The sequence below is a fragment of the Octopus sinensis genome, unplaced genomic scaffold (assembly GCF_006345805.1).
Source record: "Octopus sinensis unplaced genomic scaffold, ASM634580v1 Contig15881, whole genome shotgun sequence".
Classification (NCBI taxonomy): Eukaryota; Metazoa; Mollusca; class Cephalopoda; order Octopoda; family Octopodidae; genus Octopus; species Octopus sinensis.
In genome coordinates, this window is record NW_021833975.1 from 2,337 (window position 1) to 14,723 (window position 12,387).

At 36.7% G+C, this 12,387-nt stretch overlaps 1 non-coding gene across 1 annotated transcript; it reads right to left on the reverse strand.

Annotated features, from left to right (window-relative positions):
• Nucleotides 1–11,088: 11,088 nt before the first annotated feature.
• On the reverse strand, nt 11,089–11,207 carry LOC115230608. Its single transcript, XR_003883445.1, has one exon. It is a non-coding gene; the product is annotated as a 5S ribosomal RNA (ribosomal RNA).
• Nucleotides 11,208–12,387: the final 1,180 nt, after the last annotated feature.

Here is a 12,387-nt window from a genome sequence, read left to right on the forward strand (position 1 = left end):
CTCTTCACAAAAGAAAGTCCGAATTCAAATACGAAATTGATTCTGAAGAATTTGATAATCGTTAGTGATATCTAAATCGTGATCCAAGACTCAACTTGGTTCTTTGAAAAAATTTTTTTGATATTGTAATTCTATTTATGGATGTAGAATTTGACGTATGGAATAAAGTATAAGATTAAATAAATATATAATTGTATGCGCACATTATGTATGTGTATATATTATATGAATTTATATACACACACACATATGTATACACATATATATACATCTACACACACACACATATATATATATATATATAATATATATATGATATATTTATCTATCTATCTATACATATATATATATTTATGTATGTATAGATATATATATATATATATATATATATATATATATATATATATATTTGTTTCCCTTAATCATTGTCTCTCTCTGATTATACAGAGACACATATGCACACACACACACACACACACACACGCACTCACATAAATATATTTACATTTATATATTTACACACACGCACACAATTATCAATATATATATGTGTGTGTGTGTGTATAATTATACGTGCGTATGTAAATGTAGGCATGTGTGTAAGTGGGTGATAGTGAGTGTACACACACACATATATATAGATAGATACATACATAAATACATAGACAGATAGATAGATAGATAGATAGATAGATAGATAGATAGATAGATAGATAGATCCCCTCCTTTCTCAATATCCACAATGTATTTGTGATTAAATTTTTGCGTGTATGCATCTTTATATGAGCTCATGACTCATACACCGATCCAGACATCCACAAATCTGCAGCTATGCTCACCGCTGCACTGCGTAGCTGAGCTCATCTCCATATCATGTGTCGTTTTTCCACTGGTGTATATATATGTGTGTATATACACTTACATGTGTGTGCATGAGCTCTCGTTTGTTTCGGGCATGGCATGTTTATCTGAATATGTATTTGCATATGTTTAGGTGTGGGCGGGAGGTTTTTCTACTCTCAACCACAACAGATCAATAGAAACAATTGCTCTCTTCATAAAATTGAAGTTCTGTTGTCACAGAACAAATGCTTTTCTTTAATAAGGTACAGAAAAGAAAGCTTTTTTTCTCTGCTTGTTTAAATAAAGCGAGTAACTTGGCGTTGTTACAGAGGCGAATGCATATTATCTAATGCATTTCTTGATACGACGTTACCTGGGTGTGTATGTCACCTGAGTCTAATGAAAAGAAAATGCGGCAATCTTTTTCAGGATTCAACAATATCTACTGTGTGCTTCTACTAACAAAATTGTTCTGAAGAATGCAGATTACATTTGTTGTTACAGAGAAAGAACCCCACATTGTTTTATCTTTCTTCAGAAGGTGGTGCTGCCCTGGATTTTAATCACATGAATTGCATTCACAATGGGGCACCGCCTTAAAGGGTTTCTGTTTCGAATACACCGATGCCAGCACTGAGTGAGTAAAAAATTTATAATCGTTTCCTTGTCAAAAGCATTCCTAAACATTAGCATGAAGAACGTGAGTGAATATCTAAAACCAAAATGTGTTATTGTTCTACGCAACAAGCTCTACTAAGATCTGATTCTTTAAATATCTCTCTCATATCTGTCATACTCCTGCATACGTACAATCATACACATATGCATACTTGCGTCCATAATTAAAAATATTCACACAATGCATTTTATAGGCGAAGGCAGTGAATTGAACTCATGAAGTTCGCCTGTAAAATTTGGACAAAAGAAAATACAGGTGGGTAAGTTAATTATGATTCTCCTCGAAGTATTCTCCTCTGAGATTCACACTCTTATTGCAGCGGTCCTTCAATTTCTTTAAGCCGTGCAAAACAACTCGGCAGGTTGGGACTCCAACCTAGCCTTTCGCGAAACCCTCAAAATCAGGAACTTTTCAGGAGCCCCACGTATATGCATACACACACACATAGATAAATAAATAAATAAATAGATAGATAGATAGATAGATAGATAGATAGATAGATAGATAGATAGATAGATAGATAGATACACAGATACACAGACGCACAGACACACAGATAGACAGAGAGACACACAGACAGATAGATAGATAGATAGATAGATAGATAGATAGATAGATAGATAGATAGATAGATAGATAGATAGATAGACACACAGACACACAGACACACAGACAGACACACAGACACACAGACAGACACACAGACACACAGACACACAGATAGACAGAGAGACACACAGACAGATAGATAGCTAGATAGCTAGATAGATAGATAGATAGATAGATAGATAGATAGATAGATAGATAGATAGATAGATAGATATGTTTCTTTATAGCCACACAGGGCTGCACACAGATAGAACAAAATTACAAGGTAGAGCTTTTCTTTTGAAGTTAAAAAAAAAAAAAAAAAAAAAAAAAAAAAGGAGGGGGAGTTCGATCAAAGGGATCGTAAAGGAGAGAAAAGGACAAAAAAAAGGGGGGTTAAAAAAAAAAAAAAAAAACAAAAAAAAGGGAGGAGGAAAAAAATTGATCAATAGGGATCGTTATCACAGAAATGTCAATATGAAGTGTAAAGGGGAGACAGGTGAGGTTTACCCGTGGAAAGAAAAGCCTACGGAAAAGACCACGGTAACCTCGGTCAATGAAGTCACATTTTATATTTCTTTTTTTTTTTTTTTTTGCAAATAAGCAACTCTCTGTTTCGATTTCTGGTTCATAGGACTATGCTCAGGTGGCTTCGTCATTCATACGTGCCATTTCTTGCTACACTTCACCCATCTTTTTTAAAACATTCGAAACTAGACAAAACTTGCCTCTCTACTCTCACTTTCCTTTTCAAGTGGTACTTGAAGAAGTTGATGAGAGATTGACCAGAGAGGAAAGTGTTTGTCTCCAATCCTTTCAGACGCGTCCACCAGATACTTCTTTCTTTCGCCATAGCCACAAGGATGATGAAATAGCTCTTCCTTCCCGTTTGAAGGAAGGAGCGTGACAATATTGACGATAGACTCAGCTGATAAACCGACTCGTCCCACACGTGACAGCAGTTGTTCGACATAAGCCCACAGGTCGGAAATTGTTGGACACTGAACGAGTGCGTGCAGAACGGTTTCGTCGCTCTGACCGCATCTCGGGCAGGTCGGCCCCGTGTTTCTCGAGCCGTGTCTGTAGAGCTTATCCCGAACGGGTAGCGCTTCTCGGTAGCACTGCCAAGCCATGGATCTCTGGAAGTTGTCCATGGGCCCTGGCCCGAAAGTCGTCCCGAACAGGCGGGTCAGTACTCCTCGCGACGTCCAGGTTCGCCCCGAGCTCGTCGTCGTACCTCCCCTCACTAAACCCCTATAGAATGCTTTGGTTGTGTTGAAGTCACTTAGGTCGACCCAGGACGGCAGAGTTGCTTGAGAGCAACGCGACACTCGCGGTGATAGATAGATAGATAGATAGATAGATAGATAGATAGATAAACAGAATAGACATAGACAGATAGATAAGCAGGCAGACAGACAGCCAGGCAGGCAGGCAGACAGTGAGGCAGACAGACAGATAGATACATAGATTAGACAGATACGTACATATATACGAAAGGGTGCTGAAAAATTCCTGGCTTTTGGTAAAAGATAATACAGGAGGATCAGTTCAGTTCATTATAATTTTATTCAAAATGTTCCCCTCTCAGATTCACACCCTTATTGCCGCGGTCCTTCAGTTTTTCTAAGCCCTCGCTCCGTCATTGTGTCTCTGAGTGGCCGTTTCCTGGAGCCAATTCTGCAGCATGTTTAGTAACCCCTACATAAGATCCTTATTAAATGGTGGTTCAACACACGAACTCCCAAAACAGGGCCTCACAACAGACAACGGTTTAGAGTCATAGACAGGACAAAATCATTTGAAATAGTTTCGCTTTAAAATAATATATTTAAGTTGTTTGTTTTATAGAAATTTCAACGAATAGCGTCTCTCTGTAACATAGCAATAGTCTTCTTTGTTATTATATAAATTTTGTTTGATGTCCAACATTAATTTCTCATGACAATTTCGTCCCCTCGTTATTATTATCGATTTTATATATAAATATGTTAGTTTATTATGTGCTATTATATTTCATCAACTTTTAACTGTAGAGTAATTACGTCTATCTCGATAACCCACATAGAATATCTATACGTCTGTGCTTCCCCGGTACCAGTCTAGCGTTAATTGTTTAAAATAATATCAATTTAAAATGGTATCAGTTTATATTTTATATATTTGATGTATAACAAGCATTAAGCATATTGTCCGTAACATAAAAATCATCTTACGATGATATTATATATCTTTGATATCTAGAATTACTTTCTTATGATAACTTCGTCTTATTTTAACATTAAGCTACATTCTTTCTCATATTAACTTTTCCTACTCAACATTTTCATTATTGATTTTACCATAAGTATCTTATTTATTTACTTTTATTAACCATATCGTAATTTTTGTCTATCTCCAATAGCCATATCCGAGCTATTTTTTATTTCTTCTTGATTATTTGATGTTAATGTTCAATAACTATCTACTTAGATGCCAAAAGTGTACATTTGTATTCCATTTGAGATGATAAACTAAACAAGTTCGTTGTTTGTCTCAGTTACTTGGCCTCTCCCTTTAGTAAAATTATAAACCGGCGATGATGAATCGGTTTTTCTTACGTAGCAACAAAGTTTCACAGACTTTTCTACATACACCTTACATCAATTAATTAATCTATTTTCTTATGATCTTATTTAAATTAGACAACAACATATGCAACAACAACACTGCTACTAATGATGATGATTATGATGACGATGATGGTGATGATGATGATGATGATGATGGATGCTATACGTATTGAATTTATTTTTCTTGTCTGTTGTACTAAACGTATATGCATATGCACATTTACTCAAAAACAGACACATTCACACACACACACACACATACATACTAACACATATATTATATATATATATATATATATATATGTATACATATACATACATGTATACATCCATACATAAATATACATATACATATATGTATACATACATTCATAAATATATATATATATGTGTGTGTGTGTGTGTGTGTGTGTGTGTGTATGTGTGTGTGTGTATGTATACAATGCAATACAATGCGCCCTTTTAAAGCCTAGCCAGGTTCATGGGCCCTGTTTCCCGGTTTCAATGGCGTATGTGTTCCCCAGCTGAGAGGACTGGAGCAACGTGAAATGAAGTGTTTTGCTCAAGAACACAACGCGTCGCCCGGTCCAGGAATCGAAACCACAATCTTACGATCATGGTACTGACACCCTAACCACTAAGCCACACGCTTCCATATATCGATGTATGTATGTATATTTGTATATTATATATAGATAGATACATACAGGCGTAAATTTTGTACGACTCTCTTATACTTTCATTCTTTCACTCTGTCAGCCCACTCACACTTACACCGTTCTTTCCACTCTTCTTTCTTTCGCTCCCCCTCTCTCACATTTCCTGGCCTTCCCTTCATTCTCACCTTCCCTCTTTGACTTTACTCTGTCCCTTTTCTGTTTTGCTCGTCCCACCCTAATCCTTCTATCCCTCTACCTCTACCTCTCTCCTCTCCTTCCACGTGACCGGTGTTCGGCCAAGCCTGATCTTTCTTTCTTGGTTCGACTACCATCCGTGCAACACCTATATTACTCCCTGTGCCTGTCAAATCTTATGTCGCTGCCATAAGGCTTCACTTCCACACAGGCCAGGTTAATTTAATTTGTCCTTAGTCGAAAGACACCTGGTGTTAATATCCTGTTGTTTGCATTTGCATTTGTGTACAATTTCTCCGTTGTTTTTGTTCTCGCTGCTTTCTTCGAGGGAACTCTAGTGGTCTTAGGTTAGATTTTTCTTGGGGCTGGCCAGGTTGGGGCAGTCTCGAGTATAACCAGCCAAAACTGCAAATATAATCTGGAACTCGACTGACGAAAGAAAACTCCGAATGACCCGTCCTTGTTTATTCTTGTCCTTTTTTGTATCATCTAACGGTCTTCCTAAGACAAAAACGTAAAGCTCTTCATGAAATACAAAGTACATAATGGTATGCATGATTACGACAAACAAAAACGGATGTATAGTGAGAGACAGACAGACAGACTCACACACATATAGATATATAGAAAGATGGATAGATAAATAGATAGATAGATAGATAGATAGATAGATAGACAGATAGATAGATAGATAGATAGATAGATAGATAGATAGATAGATAGATAGATAGATAGATAGATAGATGGGTAGATAGATAGATAGATAGATAGATAGTTAGATAGATAGATAGATAGATAGATAGATAGATAGATAGATACATAGATAGATAGATAGATAGATAGATAGATAGATAGATAGATAGATAGATAGATAGATAGATAGATACATGCATACATACATACATACATACATACATACATAAATACATACATACATATATACATACATTGTTAGATACACATACATATGCATACATACGTGCATAGATGAATAGATAGATAGTAAGTGAATGTGTGTGTATATATATATATATATATATATATATATATACAGATATAGAAAAGGAGTTATAGATAGACTTATAGATATACATATAGATGGTGGTAGAAATAGACAGAGATATACAGAATATAGTCTTTGGTCTCTCTGGTCATGCACTTGCGTTACATATGATGGCTACTTTCCTCACATTTTTCACAATAACTTCTGTGTATACACAACATTCATACGAATTATTACATTTGGAATTTCCAAAGTATGGAACTTCAACTTTGCATATATTTAATAAGGACAGTAGAAGCTAGCGCTGTGCTGTGCTTCACTTGGTAATGTTCAATATTTAGCGAATGATGTTATAACATTTCTCTACGTAAACCTATTTTCGTGTCATAATTTCGTAGGCTTACATAAGAGACTTGAATCAGCTCTACGCTCATATTTTCTGGTAGGCAAATTCAATTTTCTGTTGTGTCTTCAGATAATTAATGTCTTGACAGTGACATTTATTGTGCATATAATTAGCTCGGATGTTTGTATTTTGAATATATAACATGACATGCCAAGGAAATTATACGTTTTGTGCTGGCAATATTTTCAAATGCGCTGCTTTCAGCCCGTTACATAACCTACGTCTATCGAAATATATTTTGACGTGTGTTCTAATAGTATTCTTACATTTACCTATCTCGGTATCCATGTTTCTCTCTCTTTCACACTTTCTTTCTTTCCTTCTCCCTGCGCAGGAACGGCACAGTGGAGGCGCAATGGCCCAGTGGTTAGGGTAGCGGACTCGCGGTCGGAGGATCGCGGTTTCGATTACCAGACCGGGAGTTGTGTGTGTTTTTTGAGTGAAAACACCTAAACCTCCACAATACCACAGCAGAGGGTGGTGGCGACCCCTGTTGTACTCTTTCGCCCCAACTTTCTCTCACTCTTTCTAGTCCCCGACTTCCTACGCAACCACTGGGCCTGAATGCGCATTCATCCATCCGTCGATGCTCTCGGTGTCGAGGGTTGACTTCATTTCTCTTCTGCGGGTCTTACGAATAGCAAAGGACCACGTTTCGGACTTCTCCCATCTTGCGAGCTCTGGGACGAAGACCGCTTCGCTCAACAGCAACAGCAGCGGCAGGAACGGCAGTAAAGGCTCGGGTATTAATGTGAGACCAGCTTTTGACTTCGTCGTGTCAGTTTTAATCCCACCCAGGGGCACCTTATGCAAGGTCCTTCTATTATATCCTCCAGTCAACTCTGTTTTTCAGTTCGATTTCGGTCGATGGAGACTGTGGAAGCCCGTTGTGGCTGTGTGGTAAGACGCTTGCTTCCCAACCACATGGTTCCCGGTTCAGTCGCACTGCGTAGCACCTGGGTCAAGTGATTGCTAATATAGTCTTGGTACGACCAAAGACTTCTGAGGAGACGTGGTAGACGGAAACTGAAAGGAGCCTGTCGTATAATTATATATTTGTGTGTGTGTGCATTCATATATATATATGTGTATGTATGTGTGTGTGTGTGTGTGTATGTGTGTGTGCCATTGTGTCTTTGTTTGTTCCCCACTTCCACTTGAGAACTGGTTTTGTTTGTTTACGTCCCAATAACCTAGCGGTTCGACAAAAGGGGCCGATAGAACAAGTACCAGGCTTTCAAGCAATAAGTACTGGTGTTGAGTCTTAAATAATTTCCATTTATTGGAAACAAAATATAACGACGCATTTCAAACTTCCAGTGTTTCGACCTTAACCGGAAAATTACCGGTTTAGAAAGAGCGTTCATCGGTCATTCTTTCATCGGCAGCGAATAAGTGTGCAGTAAAATTTAAACTAAAATTTTACACCCTAAAATGGAGGGAATAAATGTGCATATTAGACATGTGATGTTGCTTGAGTTTGGGAATTACAAATCCGCATCAGAAACGGCAAAGAAAATTTGTAGTGTGCATTGCCAGGGTCTCATTACTGATCGCTAAGTCCGAAATTGGTTCTCGAAGGTTCGTGCTGGGGATAAATCGTCATTGACAGATGGACCCACACCAGGACGGTGAATAGACGTCGATGAAGATGTTTGAAAAGAACTTCTGGAATGCAATCGCCGCAGAAGTACGCCAGCACTTGACCATAACACATCCCATCGCGATCAGAGATATTGTTTTGAGCTGAGTGGGGGTAATAGACTCCCTTGCTCGAAAATATAAGGACACAGATCGTGTCGTATAGCCACCTAGAGACGATATCTGCTGGGGCTAAATTACAGCAAGACACTTCCTAAACCAGGACTACCATGTTATGTTGGAAAACAATCTTTACTCCAAAGTATTGTTGCTGAACATCTCTCGTTGTGAGATTTAAAAATAGTAATTTTCCAAATAAATTCTCAAAGACGGAAACTATTTATGGCTCAACCCAACATATGTGCACAGTAGAGGCTTGGTTTGCGAATTTAATTCGTTCCTGAAGGCCGTTCGTCACCTGAGTTCTTTACCCATAATAAATTGAAGAGAACGTACGCTGATTTCGAGCAGGAGTTTGCACTGAACGAAAGCTTGACAGCAAATGACGCTTATCCGGTCGTACTCCCAGCTTCTCACCGATCGTTGTTGCTGGATGGCGTGTTCGTTATACGAGACAAGGTTCGTTACCTGGGTCGGGCCATATTAAACGTTAATCAATTTGTTCATGATTACAGGCGTTCGTAAAACGAGATTTCTGAATATATATGTGTGTACGTATGTGTGTACGTATGTGTGTATGTATATATGTTTTGTCATAATTATCTTTGCACCTAGAATATAAACAACGTAACCTGCAACAACGCAGTTTTTCTTATTTTGTTGCTAAATTACATTTTCATTTTACCATGCTACTTCTTCTTTTTCTTCTTCTTTTTCTTCTTCTTCTTCTTCTCCCTCCTTTTCTTCCTCATCTTCTTCGTGTTATTATTATTATTATTATTATTATTATTATTATTATTATTATTATTATTATTACTGTCATTATTATTATTATTATTATTACTACTACAACTACTACTATTATTATCATTATTAATATTATTATTATTATTATTATTATTATTATTATTATTACTATCATCATCATCACCCTCATCATCATGATCATCATCATCATCATTACAATTATTATTATTATGGTCATTATTATTATTATTATTGTTGCTGTTGTTGTTATTATTTGTTTAATGTCACTTGGAATTAATCTCGTAATATATTCATTTAATTTGCTGATCTAATTTATTAATTAAATTATGTTTTCTTTCAATATTTCATTCCTCTAAAACCCACCCTGCCACCCACCATTCCACCTCCACCCACTCCTCACACTCCTTTCATTAATATTCCTACACTTTTGCGTGACATAATAATTGTCAGAAGCACATCATATTCATTCCTGAAGCGAAACGAATTCTTGGGTACTTTCCCTTCACATTCCCAATATCTTTACATCACAGAAAAAATACCCATTCTATTATTATTATTATTATTATTATTATTATTATTATTATTATTATTATTATTATTAATATTATTATTACTATTACTACTACTTTTATTATTATTATTATTATTATTATTATTATTATTATTATTATTATTATTATTATTATTATTATTGTTATTATTACTACTACTGCTACTACTACTACTACTACTCTTATTATCATTATTTAAATTCTTCTTCTTCTTATTATTATTATTATTTTGTTATTGTTATTTTAGAAGAATCATTATTACTGTTATTATTATTATTAATATTCGTATTATAACTATTGTAATTACTCTTACGTTATTATTATTATTATTATTATTTTTATTGATCTTACTATTATTATTGGTGTTGTTGTTTTCGTTGTTGTTATGATTTTTTTTTCTATAACATTTCATTTATTTTCTAATTAATATCACATTTATAACATTTACACTTTATCAGTTTATCACAAAAAGTTTTCTCCATTTTGATTTTGATTTTTATTTCCTTCTGTATTTTTATTCAATTATTTATTACGTCATGTTTTGGTTTGTATCTTAGTCACAGTACGCAATGTTATTATCAGTGACGAATGCACAATAATATCTCCATCTACGAAACACGTTTTATCTCGCTCTGTGTGTCGTAGGCATTCTACATATCTTCCCTTACTCGCTCTTTCTCTCTAATTCCCTCTCTCATTCTCTCTCACTCTCTCCCCTTCCTCCCTCTATCTCTATTTGTCTCATATATATACATACATACATTCAAATACAGAAGCAAAGCCGCGCGCTACACGTTCAAAACAAGATTATATTTGCAAAATAAGTGTTATGGACAAACGCTTAACATTGAATTAATCACAACTAAAAATATTGTTTTCCCTTCACCCTATCCCTCTCTCCCGTTCTATCTCTATATCCATCTCTCTTCATTTATATATATATATATATATATATGATTGATTGATTGATTCTAGTTTCAGCTCATGAGCTGTGGCCATGCAGGGGCACTGCCATTTTTGCTATGCTTACTGCACCTAGGTTTCCCAAGCGGTCACCCATCTAAGTACTGACTAGGCTCGACGTTGCTTAACTGCGGTGATCAGACGAGAACCGGTGCTTTAAACGTGATATGGCCGTAAGCCATATACATACACATACATAAAATCACATCATATATATATATGTGTGTTTGTATGCGTGTGTATTTATGTATAAGTACCATATTCATCTGAATCTAAATTTTGATACATAGATAGATAGATAGATAGATAGATAGATAGATAGATAGATAGATAGATAGATATATAGATAGATAGATAGAGAGAGAGACAGAGACAGAGAGACAGAGAGACAGAGACATATAAGCAGTGGCGTCAAACAGGGTTGTGTACTTGCCCCCACGCTACCAGGCATCTTCTTTGCAGTAATACTGAAAGATGCATTTGGGACGTCAACCGACGGTGATCATCTCCACACCATCTCTTGTGGCAAACTGTTTAGTCAGACGAATCTGAAAGCAAATTACAATGTGTGCAGGTACATTTTCGCAGAAAATGCAACACTGACAGCGCACCCTGAAGAGCAAATGCGAGCGGGAATGAGAGAAAAACTAGGCGCAGGTGTGACTGTGTGGTAAGTAGCTTGCTTATCAGCCACATGGTTCCGGGTTCAGTCCCACTGTGTGGCACCTTGGCCGGGTGTCTTCTACTATAGCCTCGGGCCGACCAAAGCCTGGTGAGTGGATTTGGTAGACGAAAACTGAACGAAGCCCGTCGTGTATATGTATATACATGTGTGTGTGTGCGTGTATGTTTGTGTGTCTGTGTTTATCCCCCTAGTATTGCTTGACAACCGATGCTGGTGTGTTTATGTCCCCGTCACTTAGCGGTTCGGCAAAAGAGACCGATAGAATAAGTACTGGGCTTACAAAGAATAAGTCCCGGGGTCGAGTTGCTCGATCAAACGCGGTGCACCAGCATGGCCGCAGTCAAATGACTGAGACAAGTACAAGAGTAAAAGATTAACCAAAATAGATTATTGTTGACATTCAGACCTGTGATAATGTTCCGGCAGCATCGTTAGCGCGTCGGGCTGTATGCTTAGCGGCATATCGTCCAACTTTACGTTCTGAGTTCAAATTCTGTCGATGTCGATTTTGCTTTTCATCTTCTGAAGGTTGATGAAATGAGTACCAGTTGAACACTGACGTGAATTTACTCGATCTAGCCCTTCTCCGAAATTTCTGGCCTTGTGCAAAAGTTTGAATGCAGTATTATCTTATATAAGAATAGAAGCAAAGATACAAACCTGAGAATAGGATG